Below are 9984 nucleotides of genomic sequence, written 5' to 3'. Positions count from 1 at the left end.
TCTGCAACACCATTCTGTTGTGGTGTGTATGGCATAGTGCATTGGTGTTTAATGCCTTTCTTTCCCAAAAAATCCTCACCTGACATGTATTCACCTCCTCGATCGGTACGAAGAGTCTGTACTTTGCAACCTGTTTCAGTTTCAACCATGGCGACATAATGTTGAAAAACTGCAAACACGTCTGACTTTGCTTTGAGTGGATACACCCAACAAAACCTGGAAAAGTCATCAATGAAGGTCACAAAATAAAGGCTGTTTCCTATAGATGGTGTCCTCATAGGACCACATACATCACTGTGTACAAGTTGCAACTTTCGTGTCGCTCTAACTGAACCATCCTGCGAAAATGCAAATCTGTGCATCTTTCCAAGAACGCAACCTTCACATACATGTCTTGGTGGCATCTCCAATAAAGACAAATCATGCACCATATTATGACGTTGTAAAGTCATCAAACTGCCATAACCAACGTGCCCAAATCTAGCATGCCACAACTCAGCATCCTGCATGGCCTGAGTCTTTGTTTCTACAATACATACCTGAATCTGCTTTTCATAACGATCTAGCACAAATAGTCCATTTTCCAGCGTACCTGTAGTGATAAGAGAATAACCATTCTCTCGATCTCGTACAACACATCTGTCATCCTCAAAAATGACCCGAAGACCATTTTTTGCAAGAGAGGATACAGACAACAAATTCTTCTTGATCCCTGGAACATATAAGACTTCTGGCAAGCATAAATCTGAACCATCTGAAATGGTAATCAAAATCTTACCAACGCCTTTGATTGGATAAGAAGCATTATTTGCACATGTCACCTTCTTTCCTGCTGGAGCTGCATCCAATGAACAAAACAAATCCTTCCTTGAAGTAATATGCCTGGATGCACCACTATCAAAGTACCAAATCATTTGTGTCTTGTCAACACTGTAAGCAGAAAAATCTGAACATACTACAAAAGCATAAGAATCCTGCACAAAGTTTGCAGACTCTTCTTTAGCTGTAGAAGAATCACCAGAAGCTGAAACAACCAAACTTGTCTCTTTCTTCTTTTCTTTAGCAATTCGCTTTTTACACTCACTAATGTAGTGACCAGGTTTCTTGCAGTAGTGACATTTACCTTTCTTCTTGGACTTGTCGGAATCACCTTTAGACTTCTCTGAAGACTGTCCTGCACCAGACTTGGAGTGATGAGCACTCTCTTTACCCCTGTTTTTGTTCTGTACAACAAGAGCATGATCCATACCATCCACCTGTAAAGACTTGTTCTTACGTGATTGATCCTCTTGCAATAGCAAAGCCACTAACTCTTCAAAATGAAGAGGGTCAGGATTAGCTCGCAAAGACAGAGTCAAAGAAGTCTGAAAAGTCAAATAAGATGGTGGTAGTGAATTGAGTGTTTTGGAAACCAAGTCCTTCTCTGGAATCACTTCATCAATGCTAAGCAATTGCTCTTTAAGATCCCTGATTTTTGTAAGATGCTCGACAATATCGTCACCTTCGTCCATCTGTATTTTGTCAAGTTGTTTCTTCAAAAACTCTATTCTGGCAGCGTTTCTTCCTCCAAACATAGCTTGCAGAGTGTTCCAAGCATCCTCAGAAGTTCTGCAAGATCTGATATGTGGTGTGATTGTCCTCTTTATGGTTAAGGCAATCACAGCCATAGCCTGTGCATCTTTAGTATCCCATCTCTTTTGCTCTGGAGTGACTTATGAGGGTCCTGCACCAACAACTGCACCACGACCAGGCGTGGCAGGTGCAATGCTACCTGGACGAACTTCATCTCCAGATACATAATCCCACAATCCTTTACCAACCAAAACATTTTTGGCCATAAAAGACCAAAGAGAATAGTTGGTACCATCCAATTTGTCTTCGGATGTAAACGCACCAAAAATCTCTTTCTCCGTAGATTGAGCCATACTGTAGATGCACACAAGAGAGCAAAAGAACCTCCAAGAGATTCACAAATCTCCTCTCCAATGCAAGCAAAACTCTACACAAAATCTCAGTACAAAGCTAAGACAAGCTGTTTCCCAAAAGAACTGTTTGCCTGAAGAAAATTTGTCAAAAAGCACACCCTCTTGATCTAAACGCCTCCGAAAAGTAACTTCTGCTACGCTGCTTAGAACAAAATTCTGAGGGCTCGAACGGCTTTGAAAGGGGGGTAAAACCCCAGGTCACCTACTCAGAATACTCCCGGAACGTCGAGGATGCTCCCACGAGCAAATTTTCCGAAAACTGCCTGAAAACTGCGATTGCGTGCGTGGACGCGAAAACGCAAGTAGAGGCTCTGAAAATCACCTTGCTCTGATACCAATTGTTGAAGATGATGAAACAGGAAACAGAAGGAAGACAGCAACTCAGAGTAGGAAGAAGATGGAGAAGGAGAAGACACAGAGCTTGTGTACGAGATCTCTTTAGTTTGTCTCTCTGTATTGGAATCATAGTGTATACAAACTCAGAGCTACAAAGCCTATATGAAAACCTAAGAGATAAGGTGTCCTTTCACACCGGATGTCCAGGGGAAAAAACCCAGTGGGAGAAAAGTGCCCCTGGTGAAGCGCGTATACACACTAACACTACTACATGTCTACATTTTTCAAGCAGGCTGAGGGAGCCCCTGACTAGTGATAACATCCTGAATTTTCCCATATCACTGTCTTGCATAGTGTCACATGCCTTCGAGAAAAAAGCATAGGTGATTGCATCCGGAGAGAATTAGCTCGCTTCAGATTTGCTGAAAACAACGCGAGGATTCCTGGCCCTACCACATTTGGCATACATGTCGACCAAGGTAGTGCCAAGCATAACATTTTTTTTTCAACAACCTGTGACTAACAATATCGTCATGAGTTCTTTTGTCCATCTTAGCGTCTTCCAAATTTCCACATGCCTTTAAGATGTAAAGAGAGATGCACTTGCTTTGCATTAGCTGAAAACAGTCCATAGCTTCCTTGCCTCACTTGTGTTTAGCATATCCTGCAATCAATGCATTCTTAGACTTATCATTCCGTGAAGGTAGCTCCTCAAGACCCTTTTGTGCTTTTTGAAGCACACCGCATCTAGCATACATGTTGATCAAGGTAGTGCCCAGCACGCAGCCCCTGTCTCACAGTATATCAATGCCCATATTGTACTTCTTCATAGGGGCACATGCCTCCAAGATGCACACATAGGTGATTACATTTGGGGAAATGCCCTTGTTTCGCATCCGCTGAAAACAACCAAGAGCTTCCTGGCCCTGTCCTTGTCGGGAACATCTCGCAATCAATGCGTTCCAAGAGACAATATTCTGGACAGGAAGCTTGTCAAGACCTGAATTGAGCTTTCCAAAGTATTTGGCGTACATGTCAACCAAGGCATTTCCAAGCACGACGTCTTTTTTTAACAGCCCTTGCCATAAAATATCATCGTGAATTCCTTTTCCCATATCAACATCTTGTGTAATGCCACATGTCTTTAGATGTGGGGTTTGACCATTTCGCACATGCCCATCAATGTTTGAATTGATCATCCACATGAAGTTGTGGTGTTTAATCCATGTCTACTGATTGAAGAAATTGCTTCAGGGAGTTCCATAATATCTAGCAAAAACAGGGTACGCAACATGTCAATCAAGGCAATGCCAAGCACACAGCTCTTGTGTAATTCAAGATGTAACCATAGACGAGAAGGAAAAAGCATAGGTGATTCCATTCAGAGAGACGGTCTCACTTTGCATCTGCCGAAAACAGCCCAGAGTTTCCTGGTCAAGCCCTGTTCCACATATCTTGTAATCAGTGTGTTCCAAGAGTTCACATCTGGACAAGATGCTTTTCAAGTAATTATTTCTCTTTCTGAAGTACACCGTATTTGGCATACATGGCGACCAAGGAAATGCCAAGCGCAACTTCCTTTTTTAGCAGCCCTGACTAGCAATACCGTCGTGAATTTCTTGCCAATATCAGTGTCTTGCATAGTGTCACATGCCTTCGAGTTGAAAGCATAGGTGATTGCATCTAGAGAGATTCGGTCGCTTCAGATTTGCTAAAAACAGCCCAAGGATTCTCGGATCTACCACATTTGACATACATGTCAACCAAGACAATGCCAAGAATAACATTTTTTTTTCAACAGCCTTGACTAACAATATCGTCATGAGTTCTTTTGTCCATCTTAGTGTCTTCCAAATTGCCACATGCCTTCAAGATGTAAAGAGAGATGCACTTGCTTTGCATTAGCTGAAAACAACCCATACCTTCCTGGCCCCGCTCCTGTTTAGCAAATCCTGCAATTAGTGCATTCTTAGACTTATCATTCCGTGAAGGTAGCTCCTCAAGAACCTTTTGTGCTTTTTGAAGCACATCGCATCTGGCATACATGTCGATCAAGGTAGTGCCAAGCATGCAACGCCTGTCTCACAGTATCAACATTACCCATATTATATTCCTTCATAGGGTCACATGCCTCCAAGATGCAAGCATAGGTGATTACATCTGGGAAAATGCCCTCGTTTCGCATCCGCTAAAAACAGCCCAGAGGTTCCTGGCCATGTCCTTGTTGGGAACATCTCGCAATCAATGCGTTCCAAGTTCCCCGAAAAGGAAGCTTGTCAAAAACTCTTTTGGGCTTTATGAAGTATTTGCCATACATGACAATCAAGGCATTTCCAAACACGACGTCTTTTTTTAGTAGCCCTTGCCATAAAATATCGTCATGAATTCCTTTTCCCATATCAGCATCTTGCATAATGCCACATGTCTTACAATGTATGGCGTTTTGTATAGTGCCACATGCCTTCAAGATGCAAGTATAGGTGATTGCATCTAGATAAATGCCCTCACTTCGTATCCACTGAAAACATCCCAAAGCTTTCTATCCCTGCCCCTGTTGAGTATATCCTGCAATCACCATGTATCCTACTTCTTAGCACATGCTTTAAGTGAGTTGATTTCTTTGTCTCCATGTTTGCTTGCTTAGAAGAGATTGCTGCATTCTTGGCGCTACTCTACTCCTTGACGATCTTTTCTCTCTGAGTTATTGCTCCTTTGAAGCCCACATCTCTCTCTCTCTCTCTCTCTCTCTCTCTCTCTCTCTCTCTCTCTCTCTCTCTCTGTGTGTGTGTGTGTGTGTGTGTGTGTGTGTGTGTGTGTGTGTGTGTGTGTGTGTGTGCGTGTGCGTGTGCGCGCGCGCGTGCGCGTGCGGTTCGAGCTTCCTCATATCGCCTTGCTGCCTGGCATAATTTCTAGCATGGGACCTGCAGGTAGACGAATGTCAATCAAGGCATTGTGTTGAGAGTTTAGGAGAGGTGGAGGGGCTCTGTTGTGCGTGAAGGGAGTCGGAGAAAAAAAAAAGCAATTACGAGTGTGTGGTCAAGAAAAGACAAAAAAACCTCCTTGGGAGCTGCTTGCCGTGCGATTCGGGTTAAAGCTAATGGCTTATGGCTGATGGCTGAGATCATGCCAAGCGGCCTCTTTTTGGCTCAAGAATTCGGAAAACCATCTTAGGCTCACTAAGTAACAAGGTGAAGAGGCACAAAGGTCAACTAAGTTAAGGGGGACGAAGGAGAGTAAGTTTAAATAACTGCCTACAATCGTATGGATTTTTTGTTGTGTTTTAATATAAAATTGTATCATCTATTTTTAAAAAGTGGCTACTACTGGCTCACCTAAATAAAATACATTAAATGAAAGATATCTTCAAGATTCCCTCCATCCACATTACCTAGCCCTCTCCTGCTGCTCATATTGCCAAAACCTTCTCTTGTCTGCGTGCTCCCCTTCCCTATCTCTCAATGCATCCCTACAAGCTTGCAAATCCACCTTCCTTGCGAACTTGCACCTAAGCTTCTCCCATCATTCATGGGCTTGCACCTACCAAGCAGTCCCCCCACTTCCTCTCCATTATGCATGTGTCAAGGAAGGATGCAAGAGTTGTAGAGAGAGAGAGGATTCTATTCACATATGCCTTATCAAGCGTCCCTACCTCTTCTCTGCGACGCGAGAGAGAGAGAGGGAGAGAGAGGAGAAGAAGAAGAAGAGATTCTATTCGCCTATGCCTTATGAAGCATCAGAGAGAGAGAGAGAGAGAGAGAGAGAGAGAGAGAGAGAGAGAGATTCCTAATTGGGAGACATGGCCTCCACGTGGCCTGCCTTCCCCTTCTCACTCCTCTACCTCTAAATCTCCTCAGGCATCTTCTCGTCATCTCCCTTATACACAAATGGTTTATATATTACAAAAGTGCTCGACTTAAATAATAAGGTAAAAGGTGCAGACTGCACATCAGCATTTTGAAATAAAATAAAATTAAAAGGAAGTAAAATTAAAAGACACATTAAAAATTAAAAACAAAAGAATAATTTAATGGTTTCGTATTATAGGAAAGATAGATTTAATAAGCATAGAAAATAATAATTGAAATAATTTTTTTTTGAAATCCTTAAATGAAAGGACCCTTTATCAATGCCTCACACAGTGTTCAAAAAAGTCATTTTGCCTAAGCGGCAAGTTTCCTCCTTATACAGATGCAACAAATACTATTAGAAATTTTCAAACTTGCAAGATGTTTGGCTATTTTCTAATATATTTTATAGGATTTTTTTCCCCTTTACCATCATTCACAACCGGCTAATCTTGATTTTCAACCGGCTCAAGGCTAAGCTCAGGCACATCTTTTTCGAACACTGAGGTCCTCACATCGTGAAATCTAACTCCTATGAATACAGTGTTTAACCCCTTAGGGACACTTGTCTTGCAAAGAAAATTGAACGACCTTCACCCTTTGGGTACTAAGGTCTTTAAGAGGCCAATAAAACTGTGCAATGCTAAAAAAAAACAAGTGAAAGGGTCACGATGGATTTCTAAAACAATAAGAAAGTGATAAAATCATTAGGTTGAGTTCAACAGGATTCAATATTCGAGAAAGGATTGCCTCAGCTTAGCCGTGAGCCAGTTGAAAATCAAAACTAGCCAGTGCAAACCATGGTAAAGGGAAGAAAAACTGGTGAAATATGTGAGAAAATGGTTCAAAAGGCATGCTTATTTTAAATTTTGCTAGTATTTCCGGTTTGTTACTTTGACCGATGATCGTTTAATAAAAGAGACTTTCCCCAATATTGATTAGAATTAAGTTATAGAATGCAAGAATGTGAGGTTGTGAAATTAAGAAAAGATCTCATATATATATATATATATATATATATATATATATATATATATATATATATATATATATATATATATATATATATATATATGTGTGTGTGTGTGTGTGTGTGTGTGTGTGTGTGTGTGTGTGTGTATCTACAAATTTATTAGAATTATGCAAGGTTGATGCAAGAGAAGTCAAAACATGTCACGTGTGAAATGAAAGGTGAAATAAAAAGATTCATTTATTCTTTTAGAAATAAAGATAAGTCTCCATCATCACACTGGAAACATTTAAGATAAGTCTCCATCGTCACATTTAAAATAAGTATTCATTATCACACTTAAAATAACATTTAAGATAAATCTCCATCATGACACTAAAACATTGAAAATATGTCTAGCCCAACTCAACACTAAGGCTTCTTTTAGAAAGCCAAAAAGTGAAAGGGTCAAGGTGGTTTTCAAAAAAAAAAAAGGTGATAAAGTCATTAGGTTAAGTTTAATTGGAATCAAAGTTTGAGAAATGATTGCCTCAGCTTAGTATTGAGCCTAGTATTGAGCCGTTGAAAATCGAGAATAACAGGTTGCAAACCATGGTAAAGGCAAAGAAAAAGGTGAAATATGTGAGAAAATAGTTTAAAGACCTTACAAATTATAAATTTATGCTAGGATTTCCAATTCGCTTCTTTGTGAGGAGAAAACTCGACGGACAATCGCTTAATAAAATGGACTTTTTCCAATATTGATTAGAATTAATTTATAGAATGTAAGAAAAATCAAGCCATGTAAAATTGCAAAATAAAAAAAACTCATCAATATATATATGTGTGTGTATGTGTTTTTATGGAATTTACTAAAATTATGCAAGGTGAAGCTTAACTTTAACATTTTAAAATCATAGAATGCAAAAAAAAAGTCAAGACATATAGGGATGTGAAATGAAAGGTAAAATAAAAAGTATGAATAACCTCCAAGGCTTCTTTTAGAAAGCCGAAAAAGGGTTGCTCTTTTTCTTCTAATGAAACTTTCATACCTTGTATCAAAGAAACGTCAAACGTCAGAGTTGAACCTGTTGGGGTATAAAGCCCAATGTGGTCGCCCAGGTAAGTGGGCGGGCCGCCAGGTATGTACACATATTCTTTTGTAAAAACCTAATAAGAACTCACTATGCTCTACACATTATAGTAGAGCGAGTTCACCATATCGTCGTGCTCTTCTTCTCGCACTCTCTCTCGCGTCGAACTTCCACTCGTACTCCTTCAACTGGTATCAAACTGTTCTCAGAATTTCATTATGAGGTCATCTCGGCCATCGTTCGGCTTCGACAAAGGTCTGCGCAAGCCATTTTCGACTACGTGGTCTCGGCCGGTGCAGATCCGACCCTGCAAATTTGGGGTTTTCGGCCTACGACTGCAGGTGCTGAGGATATTGACACTCCCAGAGTGTTGATTTGTGGCTTTCTACACATCGAAGGACGGCTCACAGTTCTTGGAGGCGTGTCACATACGACACGGACGCATCTACACACAGACTATAGGCGACATCCACTAGTTCATCAGGTCGCTTGTGTTTGCTGCTTGATATTCCAGATTTCATCCTGACATTGCAGGTACTTCCACATGGGATGTATTGTAAGAGATGATTTATGTCCGATGTTGAGGGTTTGCCGGCTGTGAGTCACGCAGCAAACAACCGCCGCAGCGGTTACAGCATACAGTGGGAAATTTGTGGATGTATGACTTTGTGGGAAGTCTATGTACTGTCAGATTTACTGCAGCCTTTGTTGAGGGTCGAGTGAGGTTTTATTGAGCTGGGGGATTCTCGAATGTTGAGATCCTTTCGGTGATACAGGTCTTGGAGCGATCCCTCGAGCACCCTTAGATAGGCAGCTAGGATGTATTGAATGTGAGTTAGACAGTTGGGATTGCATCTTTGCTTTACTGCCATTGAGGCATTGTCGTAGTCTATGCTTACAGGACGGTGACAGGACAGTCAGAGACAGTACAGGTGCAGGATAGGTTTACCCACAGCTTACAGTGTCAGAGAGACAGTGTTTTTTGAGCTGTTTTTTGGTCTGTTTTTTAGTACACCAGAGCCATTTTACAAAGGAGACTCTGCCAAAATTTCTGCAGAATCTGAAGCTTTCTTGCTTCATTTGACAGGTTGATATTGGTTCAGAGGTTAGTTTACAGGGGAAACTCTGCCGAATTTTTCCCAGAAAAGTAAACTACTGTGAAGCGTAGCTATGGCTGGATCACAGGACACTGCTCTTTACAATATCAAGAAGCTGGATGGAACCAATTTCCCATTGTGGAAGAAGTAGATTTGGCACGTGTTGGTACAAAAGAAGCAGTTAAAACCTACAAAGCTCAAGGGGATAAAACCAGAAGATATGGACAAAGATGAATGGAGCGAAATGGATGAATTGGCACTTTCTACCATTATGCTGACTTTGGCAGAAAGCGTTTACTTCAATGTAGCAGACGAGATGTCGGCTTATCAAGCATGGTTAAAGCTGAGTGATCTTTATGAGAAACAGAGTGCAGCTTCACAGGTATACTGGCTTAAGAAGCTTGTTGACTTGAAGATGAAAGAAGGGACACCTATGTCCAATCATCTGAATGAATTCAACACAATCTACAGTCAGTTGTCAGCTCAAGGTGTCAAGTTTGATGAACCTGTTAGAGCTATGTTCCTGTTGATCACATTGCCGGAAAGTTGGGACACTTTTCGCACAGCTTTGAGTAATTCTGCACCTCCAGATGGTTTGAACATAGCAGGTGTAGAAGGAAGTCTGCTTACTGAAGAAACCAATAGAAAGACAATGGACAAAGGCAAAGGAACAGCCTT

At 41.0% G+C, this 9984-nt stretch overlaps 1 pseudogene; it reads right to left on the bottom strand.

The window, feature by feature from the left end:
* Positions 1 to 3616: 3616 nt before the first annotated feature.
* LOC147461287 (uncharacterized) lies at positions 3617 to 4109 on the bottom strand (annotated as a pseudogene).
* Positions 4110 to 9984: the final 5875 nt, after the last annotated feature.

The sequence above is a fragment of the Adiantum capillus-veneris genome, chromosome 3 (genome assembly GCF_014529385.1).
Source record: "Adiantum capillus-veneris isolate H3 chromosome 3, ASM1452938v2, whole genome shotgun sequence".
NCBI lineage: Eukaryota > Viridiplantae > Streptophyta > Polypodiopsida > Polypodiales > Pteridaceae > Adiantum > Adiantum capillus-veneris.
The sequence above is the reverse complement of the archived record's forward strand: the minus strand, read 5'-3'. Positions and strand labels throughout refer to the sequence as shown.